The following is a 16,324-nucleotide window of genomic DNA, read 5'->3' on the forward strand; positions in this document are numbered from 1 at the left end:
TTCCTAGTAAATTTTTGGCTGCTGTGATCTGCTGTGGCAAATAAATTTTTTGTAGGCAAAATCCTTCGACAAATTGTCTAGTAGGCAAAATTGTGCTGCGTTGTGGACTGTAATTTTAGGCTTTTAGTTCTTTTTTCGGTGCGTAAGGACCAATGTTCGGCCTGAGTGCGTCTGGAACCGGCAGTGGGTAGGCGCACACGGGTCGATCTCGGGTTGATAGTGCTCTCGAAAGAAAGTAAGAGAACAAAACGCAAAGAGGATTTCCTCGTTATAATAGTGCTTTAATTAGAGTGTAGGAAAATATATATAAGGATACAATATTACCTTTGAGTGTAAAAATGATGACGGTGATCCTCGGCGATGTGTGCTGGTTGGCGATCGATCGAAAAAGAGGCCGGTTGTCCCATTGATGACAACCGCTAAGCCGCGAAAAAGTCCTCTGGTATTAAGGAGGGGAAAAAAGCCACACACACAACAATCCCCACATATACGTGCATGGGTGCTGACAACCTGCACACACAAGTGCATGTGTATGAAACGCATGCATGTGCATGCATGCACACAAATGCGGCGTGAGTGTGGGTGGCTGGAAATATTATTAAAACGTTAGGGAGGGGCGCCGTCAATCAGGTAAAAGTTAGGCATTGGGCCTAAACAGTATTTCTTCTACATTCTTTCTTCTCATGGTCATCCATTTCGTTTTTTCAATATTTATTTTAAGCTTATTTTGACCCAACCAGTTATATACAGCATCCAAGTCGGCTTGCATTTTAGACATAGCTTCTATCTCCGACAAAGAACTCATTGTCAATAATGCATCATCCATGAAGAATCGTATCTTGCAGTGGCTAAGACAGTTCCTTATATCGTTTATATATACAATGAATAATATTGCAACAAGAACAGATCCTTATGGAAGACCTATGTCAACATAAACTTCCGGCGGCGATGCGCTTCTAATTATGGTTTTCTGTTTTCTGCCAGTAAGGTAGCTTTTAAATCAATGCGGTGCTGTAGTAAGTACCCCAATGTTATGCAGTTTCCTCAGTAGGATGACTCTATCGATGGTTTCAAATGCCCTTTTTAGGTCCAGGAAGACCGACACTGTTACTAGCTTGTTTGACAGGCTTTCTTTCCATTCTGCTATAGCCAGGTTTAGCGCGGTTTCACAAGTGTTTGGTTCTGAACCCTGATTGTTCACATATGATAATTTTCGGTGAAATGAGGGAGGAAGACGGTTTCTTATGTCTTCGCTACTGCCGAAAGGAGTGATATCGATCGATATAACTCGTCTTCGTTAGTTGTTTTACCAGGCTTTAGTAGTGGAATTATCCTTGCCATTTTAAATTGTTCGGGAATGACAAAGGACTTCAGCGACAGGTTGAAAACATGCGTTAGGTAGTTTATTCCCTCAGCGCCATAGTGTTTTAGCACTGGCGTGTCTATTCTGTCTGGGCTTATTGATTTGGAGGGCTTGGCCTTGTGTATGGCTCCTTCAACCTCTGTGGGAGTGATGGTAATGGTACGTCGTGTTTGTGTTTATGTGCCCGTTGGGCGTTGGGTTCGGGGCGACGAACGTTGGGTTCTAACCAAGAACATCCCGAACTATGCAACCATGTTTTACACGTGACACACTGGCAAGAGTATGACCGTCTGGGATAAATCCTTTTCCGACATATGCAGCAGAACCACAGCCTGGGACCGGGGTTAGGTTCAATTCCTTCCCGGAACAGGAGGGTATGGAGCAGTCCAGCTGCGAGGAGCTGCTCCGAGAATAACAATTTGTTGGAGGGACGCAACAAATTAAATGGAGCTACACTGAAATGGCAGCCCTTGGTCTGGAAAAAAAATGCCAAGTCGGTCCGGTGCAATGAACCGGCTGCCGTGAGAAGCGTTATCCGTTGATGACGTTTAGCGCGGTGGTAGTGCTATTTAGTTTTCGAAAAACATGCTGATGATAGGCAAGGCGCAAGTTTGCAGTGAAATAGGGAAGCAGAATGGCTCCAAGTGTTTTGGCTACTGACGACAGGAGAGGTATTGGACGATAAGAATCTCCTATGTTAGCTGGTTTCACAGGCGCGCTGCCTGCCTTTGTCAACCGTAGAATCCATTAAATATTGTCGGCAGAAAGCGGGCGCGCATTTTTTCGCCACCGACAGCACTTTATCGCCGAAGGCGATGTATATTTTGTCATTGTGCTTAGTCAGGTCCGATAGTGACTTTACGGTAGACCATAGCTTACCCACACCGGCAGAAAGGTTACAATTCTTTGAGTGCTCCTCCCATTTCACCCGCTTGTGTTCATCCACAAGCAATGTAATGCGTTGGTTTATATCCCTTATTTGGGGGTCGCCGGGATGTGGTGCTTTATAAGGTCACCTTCTGTCGCTAGAGTTGCGGCCTCCGCTGGAAAATGTGTCCGGATTTCCGAATTCTTCCGGCGGGAATGAAACGAGCCGAAGCGGATTCAATAACCTTGCGGAAAGCACGCTCCCTTTACGGGTAACAGTCGGGATAGGGAGAGCAGCAAAACGATTATCTGTATAAGTTTTGTAATCTTTCCACTTTCCTTTTTTGAAATTGATGAAAGTCCGTTTTTCAGTAGTAAAGAAGTCGGCAGATCGCTCGAGCGAAAGGAGTATGGATAGGTGGTGGGATGCCAATGTTAACATCGACTGCCAGTTGACGCAGTTAACGAGTCCTTCGCTCACGATTGAAATGTCTAGGTACTTGTGACAGCTTCCTAACATACGTATGGAGGCGTTGTTGCTGTAGCGATAAGGACACTCCCCGAAGGCCTTGGTTAGTGTTATCGATGTTGATGGTCTTTTGCCGTATGCAGATCCGGTACGTTCCGGTACCAAGCCCGACCATCTCCATAGCTAAACTCAACACTATTCCTAAGCTACTTGAATCGATTATCACAAAACAACTTGCTTTTAGAGTATCTTCATTAGTTGACTTTTCACAACATGGCTTTTGCAAGGGCAAGTCTACGGTGTTCAACTTGCTTGAGTTTACAACCTTTGTATCCAACAGTTTTAAGACTAATTGTGAAGTTGACGTTATTTATACAGATTTTAGTAGGCATTTGATAAAGTTTCTCATTCCATACTTTTATTCAAATTTGATCGGTTAGGATTTCCCCCATTGTTCCTCTCGGGTTTCTTCTTACTTGAAGGAAAGAAAAGAAACAGTTATATTTAATAACTGCTGGTCTCGGTTAATAAACGCATCTTCTGGTGTTCCACAAGGAAGCCACCTTGGTCCAGTTTTGCTCCTGTTGTTCTGAAGCGCTGCAAGCCGTTGATGTACGCTAATGATGTCAAACTTTTAATACCTATCCGCTTACCCGTGGATCGGGCATTTCTTCAGGCGTATCTGAATAGTCTAGTTGGTTGGTGTAATGTAAACGCCTTGTCACTAAACCTACCCAAGTGCAAGTTCATGTGCTTTACAAGAAAGTCCTTCCAATCCCATCATTATGCTATTGGCGATTATATATTCAAGCAAGTCACTAACTTTATAGAGTTAGGCGTTACAATGGACCCAAAACTCGATTTTAAATTTCATATTGAATCTTGCGTGAATTGGACTAAAAGTACTTTGGCTTTCGTTAAACGTTGGTCTAAAGAATTCAATGACCCATACGTTACAAAAACTCTTTTTGATGACAATTTGTGATCGGACACACCTATTGGATGGGTAGAAGCACTGCTACAACAACAACAACAAAACCTTATATGGGTTAACCGGGGATTGCCCGTATCGCTTTAAATGTATGAAAACATTTATTGCAAGCAATTTTTAATTTTATAATTTATTTAATAATTTGGGAAAAATTTTAACAACGTGGCATCAGGGTGGACAAGGCGACAGCTGTTTCGATTATACCTTGTAAATCTCTTCAAAGCCTTTTCTCCCGGGAGTAGGAGTGCGGGTTCGACTCCCATTCCCGGGAGAAAAGGCTTTGAAGAGATTTACAAGGTATAATCGAAACAGCTGTCGCTTTGTCCGTCCTGATGTCACGTTGTTTAAATTTTTCCCAAATTATTAAATAAACAACAATAACTCTTTTTATATCATTGGTCAGGCCTATTTTGGAATACGCTTCAATAATTTGGAATCCCCATTATTAGGTTCATTCTGACAAGCTGGAATCGGCCCAGAAACAATTTTTGCTTCAAAACACTTACCGTGGGACCTTCCCCCCTACTGCAACCGGTTAAAACTACTACAGTTACCCACGTTACAGAGCCGCAGGGAGATGCTTGGCGTCTTATTTATTGTAAAACTTATAAGTGGATCGATAAATAGTTCATTTTTGCTTGGTGAAATCAAGTTGAATGTTCCAATTAGGCCATCTAGACACTTTCTTTCAATTTTTGAATTCGAATTATGAAATGCACGAACCACTTCGCTGTTTGTGTCATGATTTCAAGAAAAAACTCTAAAAATTTTGACGCCTGTGACTCATTTCTTAGTATTAAAAAATATCTTTTAACTACATTAAATTTGTAATTTGAAATGAAGCAAAGAACGCTAAACCGTGATAATACTGTTCAACCCTCTGTTTTAAATATGAAGTACCAGTTATTGGAAACTTGTTTGCAAAATTGTGATTTGATCATTATTTTGATATGTACATATGTACATATGTACTCAAATTTATTCTGTATAAATTGTATCTACTATTAATTTGCACTATTGTTGTCAATTTCATAAATTCACATGTGCCCCTACTGGGCAAACAGCTCCCTCATGAGTACTTTGTGTGAGGCTTTTTTGAGATACTTCCAAGAATTCATACATTTTAACTTCTGCTTACTTTTAGTTTGAATTTGAAATTGTCAAGGGTTTAATTAAATAATGTTTAATATTATTTTGAAATTGATGACTGCATGTTATTTATATCGGACATTATATCTTTTAATTAAGGGTCTGTATATTTGGTCTGTATGATTGTTTAATTTGTACTGATAAATAAAATTAAAAAATTAAAAAAAATTTTATCTCGGGAACGATTTGGTATGACCACATGCGACCTTCTAGGCCGTCCCGCCCTCCCACCCCCTAGATCCATGAGGAGTTCGGGGTCGCCCCAGAACCTCGCCTGTTAATGAAACAGGATTCGCCACAGATGGATGAGGTTGACAATTGGATTTGGAGAAGTTATATATTGCGCTGGTAACCCCTTGAAAGGGTTGCACAACACAACCCCTTGAATCTATTTGGTATTTTAGTCACCTCTTACGACAGGTGGAGGTGCAGAAAGTCGTTTCCTCTATTTGGTCCTGTACGTCATCTTATTTACAACATGGACACGCCAAATGTCGACCATATTGAACATGCACGACGATGGTACCTCGCTACCGACTGTCTTACACCTAAAAATCTTGGGTGTGACGTTCGATCAGGATCAAAATTTTGGAGAGCATGCAGCGCAATTGTACCGAAAATCCAGAGCCGTAATAAAATCCTCAAATCTCTTGCCGGCAGCACTTAGGGTAAAGATAAAGAATGGCCAGCCGATTGCATGCCACTCGTCCCCGATATGGTCGCCAAGCCTAAAGGGTACTCACACATAGACGATTTTGGCATTTGGCCCAGAGCACTCCGTGTGATGTAACCATCCCTTACACGTGACACACTTGTAAGAGTGTGACCGTCCTAAAAGATTATTTTCCGGCACGGGCAGCAAAATCATTTCTCTGAACAGGGATTAGGTACTGGCCCCGGATTGGCTGCCTTGGGAACAGAAATGACATTCGAACAGCATATTCAATCAAATAAGTAAATTGTAATAAGGAATTAGCTTCGAAGGATGCGCCCTTTTTAGCTAGCTCACTTTCATAATTACACACGGTTTCACTTAAAATCCTATTGCTCCTCGTCACGTTAAGTACTTCGTGTGAATCTACATAACCATTATGGTCCTACCGCTATCTTGTACTGTAGCGATAAAGACACTTCCCGCAGGTTTTGGGGAGTGCTGTCGATGTTGATGATCCTTTGCCGGACATAGATTCGCCAAGTTCCGGCAACAAGCACCACTAGCTCGACAGTTTTCGGTTTTTCGTTATCTTTGATAGGCGCAAAATTTTTTTCCCGCCTTTGAATCAATTATACAGTGGTCAAAATGCGTTTTTTGACACATCTCCCCAGTCGATCGTTGTTCTATCTTACTTACTTTTACCTTATTTCCGCGCCAAACATCTTTCTACATAATGGTAAAAGTCTAAAATAGGGGTCGACCGCTATTACGCGTCCAAAAATATCGAGAGGTGGCAAAAAACGCGTATTGACCTCGACAACAATAATTCGAAGGCGGAAAAGAAAAGTTGTATCTCCGTCCGGAGTTGAAATTGGCAATTTTCATGTGGTTGTTGTGCACTGAACAAAATGTGTGCAAAGGGATATTACACGCATTTAATTTTGATCCCACCCCATTGGTGGAACGACCAGCGTAATTTTTTATAAGCACGGCCAAAGGCCGCCAACGCAGAAAGCTGTTCTGCGTCTTTTGACAACTCTCTCTCAGCATTTTTGAAGGTAACGTTTTACAAGACGGCGCACTACCTAATTTTTATCGAAAATTATCAAAGGTCGTATCAAAAGTCATCTTGCTTAACATGTTGAAATACTTTTGAAAAGCCTTCACTCTTTTTTCTTTTCTCCTCTCCTTTCAAATCTTATATCTTTCTCTCTACTATTTTTACATAAATATATTTAATATTATGTTACTTTAACATCACACACTGTAAATAAAACGGTAATAGTCTAGTTGAGGGGTCGACTGCTAATACGCTACCAAAATATCTAGAGAGGTGTTCAACGACGCGTCTTGACATCAGTATTAATAATCCAAAGGCGGAAAATAAAAATTTTGACGCGTTGAAAAGATATTAACGAAAAACCGAAAAAAGATCCGCGGGTACCTCCGACGCCGGGGGTCGGATCCATAGTATTTTTGCGCAGAACACCTGTCTGCGTTGGTCTGCGCTTATAAAAAATAATCCTGGGCTACGCCATGCCAAGTCCGGGTATGTGGTATAACCGTGGCTACCGCCACGGTGTTGCACAATTTTTTTTGTGGATACGAACACAACAACAACCACATGGAAATCGCCTACTTCAACTGCAAATATCTCCGGACAGAGATAAAATTTTTCTTTTCCGTCTTCGGATTATTGTTCTCGAGATTAATATGACACCTCTCTGGATATTTTAGGTAGCGTATTAGCAGTCGACCCCTCAACTAGACTATTGCCAATAAAACTTATGGTTGTTGTGTTTGGAATTTATAAATAAATAAAGGTACACAATGGTAATACCATAGAGGCCAGAACCATGTGTAGCAGCTTGCGATTTGGTATTAATTATTTGTAATTGCTCCGTATTTTCAATTAAAATTGGTTTGAAATGGCACCACGCCAGGTTATTTCCAAATTGACTTGAGTTGAATTATTTATTTTCCATTAAAATTTGTTGGTGTTCTGTCCAATCTTCAGGTAAAGATGTGGCAGAGATTGTTAATCTCTATTTGCCAGGTTATTTCAAGTTGAAATTAGATAAGTTATTAATTCATTTAGTAAATTAATGGATATTTTTTCCAATCTTCAAGATCAAAATATGTTCAATTTTTGGTTGCTTGATTTTTGTAAGAAAATTTTTGTCATTTTTGGTGTTATATGTATATCAGAAAGTTTGATTTTTGTTCCAAAATTTCTTTCGTATTTCTTTTATTAAAATATGTTGGTATTTGTCCAATATGGCACCTCGCCAGTCACAGAATTAGTAATGTTTTTTTTTTTTTTTTAATTAAAATTATTTATCCATGTTCAAAGCGAAATTTAATTTTTGCAATAAAAATTGCAGTTTGGTTTATGCACTGAGTATTGCATAATATGTAAACCGAGCTGCTTATTCAGCATAAAGTATATATGCGACCAATTTTCCCTCGTAGTATATATTGTTCTTGTCGAATTCTGATCGAACAGCTGGCAGACGAAAGTTATTTCTGTTTCTTGTGTCGTAATCATGAACCTCGTGTTGTTGTGTGTTACTCGGTCATTTAAATATTTCGGCAGGTTGCCTAGTTTCATGTTGTGTATGAATTTTAGAGTGTAGTATACAATGAGTTGCCTTAAGGATTGGTTTCCTCGAAACCGGTGCCGCTATATAGCGGCCGTTACATAGCGGTAGAGTGCGTTGTCAAAAATATTGAAATGTAAAAGTAATTATGTGGAAACTAAGAATATGGTGAAGTTCACCGTAACGTAATGCTGTAAACACAATGCCGAGCGACGACGATATACGCCGCGTCGGGCGATGACATTTTTCAAATTTACGCTCAGATATTTCGTCCAGTTAAACACAATAGACAGCGGCGGCGATATTTTCTGACATTTTCTGTCATTTCTTCAATGGAAAATAATTTCTTATATTAGTGACAATTTCTTGTGGGAAATGAATTCAATTTAAAATCAGCATTAGCAGTATATACAAAAAATGAGTAACAGAGGGCGTTTGTTGAAAATTTTTAAAATTATAAACATCATTTTTGTAATGGTGAATATATATCGCGAGGTGTGCCAGCAGTTGAAGCGGTGATGGTGGGTGCGGCCAGTTAATCGTACAAGGAAGGCTCTGAGCTTCCACGAAACTTCCTTCGCACAGTTGAAACTCTCAGATGAAGAACATTTCTTCAAGGCAACACGTATGAGTGTTGCAAAGTTTAATGCGCTACTGAATTTGTTACGAGAGCGACTTCAACGTTTTTCCATAAGAGAACCAATAAGTGAAGAAATCCGTTTGGGTATCACTTTGATGTAAGTAATTTTATAAACTACATATCTGTGTAAAAATGGAGTTTCAACAGGTTCTTGGCACAAGGCTGTAATCCACAGTATTTAGCTTGGTCATATAAATTGGGTGTTTCTACAGTTAGGAAAATAATATACGAGACATGCGATGCAATTTGGCATGGACTACGCGAAATTTACCTTTCCCAACCAAATCAAACCGAATTGAAAAACATTGCAGACAGGTTTGCTTCAATTGAAGTATGGTATTTAGTAACTATATATACTCATATATTATTTATATTTTGGACAGTTTCTATGCAAAAACTGGAATGCCACATTGTCTCGGCGCGGTGGACGGCAAACATGTGAAAGTAGTTTGCCCCAAACGTAGTGGTTCACTCTTTTTTAATTACAAAAAGACATTCAGTGTAGTTCTGATGGCAATATGCGATGATAGCTATACGTTTTCATTTGTAGACGTTGGTGCGTTGGGAAGCCAACGCGATGGGGGATTTTTTGGCACGAAGCGTATTTGGTAACATGATTCTAAGAAACGACCTGGAAATTCCTCCCCCAGATAACCTTCCAGGTAAAATGTTTATAACAGATAGGGTTTCAGTTAATTGATGCCATATTTGAAATAGGTACGGACCAAATATTTCCATATTTTTTCGTCGGTGACAGCGCATTTCCTCTGAAGCCTAATCTCATGCGCCCTTACCCTGGTCGAAATTTGTCACCCGCCAAACGAAATTATAACAAAAGGTTATCCTCCGTACGAGGGCTCATTGAAAACACCTTTGGTATATTAGCAAATAGATGGAGAGTTCTTCATACAACGATTCACGCTGCTCCAGAAAATGTGGACAAAATTGTTTTAGCAACTATAGTTTTGCACAATTATTTAATGCTTGACAGTAGTAGTGGATACTTCGATCCGAACAGAGCCAGCAGTGATGAAAATGGGAATTTCGATTGTGGACAACTTCCAACAAGGATGACATCTATTCGAATTGCTCATTCCAATCGATCAACAAATGAAGCATTTAGTTTGAGAGAGGAACTAGCGGAATACTTACTAGAAAGGCCAATGCGATCTGTGTGAAATCCGCAAACGTACCTTAAAATACCAATGCGGACATATGTAGCTACTTTTTTTATTTTACCAAATCTTATAATATTAAAAGTGAAGCTTTAAAATATACGGTAAACTAGGGTTGGAAAAATTTAAATGCAGTAAAATGTCCTCTTATCCTACAGCTTTTGTATTAAGTTTGAATGAGCTGTCTCTCTTTTTACAAAACTTGTTTTCGTCTTTTTACTGATATGTTTTAGAGTTCCACTCTCATTAAAAAAAAAAAAAAAGTCCTTATACAAATCTCCTATTTGTTGCCACCTGTCGATATGTACCAATTATTGGATTCACTGCCAACGGGAGCTAAAAAATAATAATATTAGCGTTTTCGGAGGGTCCACCTACTTCTCAAGAGGGCCTGAATGGCTAATAAAATTCTTATAATTGGAAATTGGTACGGTAAATCCTTTATTAACTAATCGAGTGAATATTCAAGACTATATTTTTCCACATAAGGTGTCATTTGGTGCTTTTTCCGAAATAATATTTAGCGTTGTTATGTACCCAGCCAATAAACGGTTTTCCTCATTTTAGAAAGAAACACACACATTCTAATTTATTATAAGTATTTATTTACGTTGCTATATTAGCCTTAAAATTTTGTAGAGATAATGTTAAATAATTATCTTTTATTTGTACTGAGGTTACTCATTCTTATCGCATTCATAGATCGTCGATGTTTTGCAAAACCGTCCAATTCGCAAAAGTGAGATTTGATAACCCAGAGCTCCAGACATCTAACTCGATCCAAAAAAACATTAATTTGATATTTGAGTACTAATTGTTTAAAATAACGGTTAAATTAAGTTTTTATTTCAAAATTGAATATAAGCTCCTTTTGTTAAAATAAGCGAGCTTAGGAGAAACAGAAAAATAGCAGTGGCAATCAAATTAAACTCGCCAATTAAATCCCTTTTTTTCGATATTTGAAGAAAAAGCTTCAATGAATTTTGTTGCTAAAACTATGCAAACCATTCGCAAAAAAGTTTACGAAAAATTCGAAAATTCGAGAGAATTTTACAAAAATTTCAAAGCTTTTATTAGAGTTCTCTGAATTTCTTTAAGTATACAGCCTTGTAGTGCAATCAATTTTAGTCTAACAAAGTTATAGGTCTCTCGAAGGGTGTTTTAGATTTTCCTCTATACAAAACGTGAAACAATTACTTTTTTATATCCAAATGCGTGTCGGGAAAAAAGTTTCGAAAATCAATCCGAATTCTGAGAGACCTATAATTTTGTTAGACTAAAATTGATAGGACTAGAAGGCTGCATACTCAAAGAGATTCAGAGAACTCTAATAAAAGCTTTGAAATTTTTGTAAAATTCTCTCGAATTTTCGAATTTTTCGTAAACTTTTTTGCGAATGTGGTTTGCATAGTTTTAGCAACAAAATTCATTGAAGCTTTTTCTTCAAATATCGAAAAAAAAAGAATTTAATTGGCGAATTTAATTTGATTGCCACTGCTATTTTTCTGTTCGCTGCTGTATGTCTTTACAATACACACACACACATTTACCATCAAGTAGTAAAATTTCATTACTCGATGTAACATAAAACTGTCAATTAATACGTCCAGTTTTGATTTGCATCTACTTTTATGGCAAAAATGAATTTTTTTCTCACAAAGGTCTATTGTAGCTGCTTACATAATTCAGCCATCTTACTTTACAGTAAATTCGCTCCATGCAAGTTTAGCAAAATATGTCTAATTAATTTCCAAACTTATATTTTAATCTATGCAACTATTCATAATTTTTGTACAGGAGCTGTTATCCCTCAGAAAAATTATGGCATACTTCCAAACTAGCAAAGCAATAGCGAAAGTAACAAACGTTTCAGGATTTCCCTGATAAAACGCCCCAAAGTTCTAGGTCGGCTATACATACAAACACAAAATACATTTTTATCATAATGTACAAATTAGAAGTTTTGTAGTATTTTTTGATAAGTTACGTAATTGCTTTATGAAACGAAATAAAACCTGAACTACGAATAATAAAATTACTATGGGTTAACTGCGTGAGCAAAAGTGTATGTGTATTAATAAAAAGTTTATAGGTTTCTTTAAAGGCTTAAGTAGTCTAGTCTCTGAGTTGAATTACTTGAAAACTGTGCATCTATCAAAAGAGAAAGATGTATATTTAGTTGCTATCAAGTTTTAAATAAAATTTCAATGTTTTGCACGAATATACGTTATTCAACTTCAACGCTCGAATTTGGTCTCCATTCTCTGTATAAAGGCAACATATGACCCAAAATGGCATACAATGCCGTTGGAAATAACTGGTATACATAAATATCGTTAGCTTAATTAACAAAGGCCCTAACCAACAGACTTTTTGATACTGCATTTTTCGCAAACTTTGGTATATATTAAAATACGCCCTGACAAAAAGTTTAAAGGGCTAGAACCATAGCCACTTTTGAAATGCCATACTGTGTTTTGTGAACGCGAAAATAAAATGTGATTCGCTACTCGTAAAAATTTCAAATATGTTGGTTAGGTCCTTTATGCATTAAGCTAACGATATGTCTGTAATGAGAGGTAAGCAGTCGCAACTCCACTTTTAGTCCGAATGGAATTAGTACCATTTTTCAATTTTATTATGGCTCTTGACCTTCTTGCAAAAGATCTTAGCTCAGATATTGTTGGTTGCCTACACTTCGAACTCTACGATGTATTGCCATTGTCATTGTCATTGAGGTACTTGTTTTTCTCATTTCTCAAAATATATTTTTTGGACTTACGACTGTTTACCTATCAGCTAAAGACGTGAAATTATTGAACACTTGTCTTTCCTAGTTCTTCATAAACTAAAGCAACAACTTTCCTTTCCATATTGCGCACATTATTCTGTGATAAGTTGGCACTGGAAATTGTTTTCGCCAAGCTTGCAAACAAAAGCGATGTTGAATCCCGTATTTTTTCTTGCTCCGGGATACAAGCTAAGTCTTGGATTGTTTTTGCGCATTATTTTAGCACATCCTTGAAAACTGAAGTAACTTCGGCATCTGCTTGCTTTTTTGACTTCCGGTTCTTATTCTGAGCGACAAAGCTTCTAGCTGCTTTATCATTTGAAGGTTTGGAATTCTCGTCAACTAACTGTGGTTCGTATACTATATACGGTTCGAAAGTAGCATTTCGAATTTTCGCTTATTTGCGATTCGTATATAAGTGGTTCACGATTTGAAGAGTTTGAGCAATCTGTTGACTTTTCATATACATCAGTATGTTCGTTAATCATGCCAGGATCACAATTTCCAACAGTTCTAAAAAGAAAAAAATATATGATTGATAATCTAATTTAATCTATTTTCAATTATATACATCCCAAGCCCAATCACACTATATTACATATGAGTATCACTGTACCAAATATTGTGGTAATTCTGACGCATATTTTGATACCACTCCTGGAATTTTTAGACGTGTAGTAATTGCGAAATGTAATGAAAACCACTCAAACCCATCGCGGCAATATACATAACCCTGTACTTACTTTCTTGAATCAGGATAGTCGTCTAAAAACTGCATTGCATTCAAGTATTTCCAACTTTTTGTAGCACTTCCTGCGGCGCTCCCGGAAGAAGATAGCGCACAGCGCTTACGCCTTTTATAAGTGTCTCGCAGACTTTTCCACTTTTTACGACATGTTTCTCCTAAAACGGATACTTACAACATATGAGAAGAATCCACATCCAAACATATAAATACTTACCATCCAAGTTCAATGCTATGCCAATATTTTCAAATATCGACTGCTTTTTATTTAAATTTTTATAATCTGAAGAACCAAGATTATATAAACAATCGTTTTCCTTAACTTGTTCTATGATATATTCACTAATATCCATTTTAATCGCGAATTTTTCTCAACTTTCAATTTGCATACAAAATTTTCACAAAATAATTTTACACAAACAGCTGATTTGACTATACTAAGTGTGACCATATGAAAGACAAAGGAAGAGAGAAGAAGGAACTAATGACTTCACACAAAGAACTCACTGAAAAACTTTATTATAATCATGCAAATAAATTTATTCTAATCCAAAGTTTGGAAATGTATGTTTGTGCTTTTTAAAGAACGAGATAAATGTATTTTTAGTTTAAATTTAATGTGAGCGTTGAAGCAAAAATTAATATGGTCACCTTTGGCAGAAATTGTCGTCATCGCCCGGCGGCGACGATAGAATTAAATCTATCGTCGCAAAATGACGTCGCGTAAATTCCGCTCTTGGCATTCATTGTGTTCGCCTTCATGTAATCAAGGCGATGTTCGTCGCGTTTATTTCGCGGCGGCAGGGCATTGTGTTTCAAGCTTGATACAGCGGCCGGGCATAAAACAACCCTGCCGTCATGACGGCAGAAACTCGTTCATCACCGTTTTTTCTCACCGCTATTGTCAAAGCAGTGAATATTTTGTCACATATTTCAAATTATTTATAAAATAAACCATGATTCAATCCCTGGTTCAACTATATGGCTGGCTCATCTGTACAAAAACAAAATGTGTTAGTTCAGATTGTCAAAAGCTGCGTGTTGGTGTTATGCGAATGGAATGGAATGAAATCATAAAAGTTAGCAGTTTTTGTGTGTAGTAAGGAAATGTTTTCAATGTGTTGGTTTCATTTTGCGTTTGTCATCTCCTTTTGACAATCCCATCAACCATGCAATGACAAAAATAAAATCAGCTGGTGAGATGAGCCAACCATATAATTGAGCCATGATTCAATCACAAGAGGTTTGCTCGACTAACAAATTTTTTGACAATTGCAGCCATTTTGCTCCCATGTCGAATTGACATCCGTTAACTGTGTTGTTCCTTTGCGATTTTTCGAAAAATATTAGTAGTAGAAAAAAAGCAATCAGCATACAAATACCCTAAAGTACTGAACTGCATAATTCCTTTGAATAATTTTTTTTTTATTTTATAGTGATTTTATTAACTATTAGTGTGGCTGAACGTAGTGTAACGAATTTACTAAAATTCCGCTTATTCCAAATCTTCTTCTAACGTTCGAATCGCTAAACTGTTGAATAAATAACTCCAACAATATTGAATAATGCAAAAAATGGTCTTTATTAGACTACTTGACAATAACACTTACACTTCGCAACTTATAGCTTGCTTAAATCAAACTGATTGTCGTGCCTCTACTGTTGCTGTCTTTATACTCTGTGATTTCTCGTTCGCATACTTCTAGGCGCTTCCATTTCTATAATTTACTAGTTAGTTATCAGCTATAAAATTACTACATTTATAGCTTTTCATATGCGCGTGTATATGTGAATGATACTTGCACAATTATAATTGCCTACTTTTGGGAGCATCTCAGATAAGATATATGCATGTGTTTGTGCGTCTCTTCTCCGCTGCATGTACGTACATATATGTAGACATAATGATTGATTTATTGATGTGCATACAAGTCACTGCTAGCATCGGCTTAAAGATGATAGTATCCCTTAGTGTTGCTAATATTCGTCACAATAGGTTATTTTATGAAAAGTACGGACACCAAGGAATCGGGCACTTTTGTAAACCTATGAACATACAAAACCTTAACCACTTCAAAATTCATCGTTCAAAGTCAAAAACTCGACAAGTAAATAGATTCACGTAAAAATGTCATTAGTAAATAATGGAGTTGTCATTACGAAATGTATCATTGAGCATGTTAACTTATTCATTCCGTATGTTCGGAACATTCACCTCCAGCTAAGGATTTGTGGAATCCGTTTATATTTGGAATTTTATGTATATACTATTTTATATATTCGGATCTCGTGAGGTAGTATAAACGAACGTGTTCCGAATATTCTAAATTAATGTTTTATCCGGAGCACTTCCATGAGTTCTTAACGGAAAAGAGTTTTCCGGAATTTCAGAATAAAAAGGTGACTACTCCCTGCGTAGCAGTACCACACAAAAGCTTAACTCTTCTGTCAAATTCAAGGCCGGAATATAAAGTTCTAAGACAATAAGCCATTTTATTTTATTTTTTTTTGTCAGTTTATTGCGGCTGCTGAGTAGAGTATCACCACATGTCGGCTGCCTGATCAAAATTGTCCTATCTCAAAATATTTTTCAAAAACTTCGTATTTCAGGATGTCACAAAAATGCCCTATATTAGAATTTGTTTGAATAACGCTTTATCTATGAATGGTTTTCATTAACTTCCTCTTATGTCAAAATGCCTTGAACTTATACTCAGATAGGGAGTTTATTAAACAAATTTTGAGATAGTGTATTTTTGAATAAAATTCTAACGTATAACAAACAAATTCTGAAATAATGACCAAACCAACGTAACTCTTTAACAATTCACGAAACATATAGTAGAAAATAAATGATTTCCCCCAAAACCAGATGGCAT

At 37.3% G+C, this 16,324-nt stretch overlaps 1 protein-coding gene and 1 pseudogene across 2 annotated transcripts in view; one reads left to right on the forward strand and one right to left on the reverse strand.

Annotated features, from left to right (window-relative positions):
• The window catches only part of Cndp2 (Cytosolic non-specific dipeptidase 2), a 229,615-nt gene that overhangs the window by 192,173 nt on the left and 21,118 nt on the right, over positions 1 to 16,324 (reverse strand). The window lies entirely within an intron of this gene.
• LOC137246672 (uncharacterized) lies at positions 8,614 to 10,427 on the forward strand (annotated as a pseudogene).

Source organism: Eurosta solidaginis, chromosome 3 (genome assembly GCF_040869045.1).
Source record: "Eurosta solidaginis isolate ZX-2024a chromosome 3, ASM4086904v1, whole genome shotgun sequence".
NCBI lineage: Eukaryota > Metazoa > Arthropoda > Insecta > Diptera > Tephritidae > Eurosta > Eurosta solidaginis.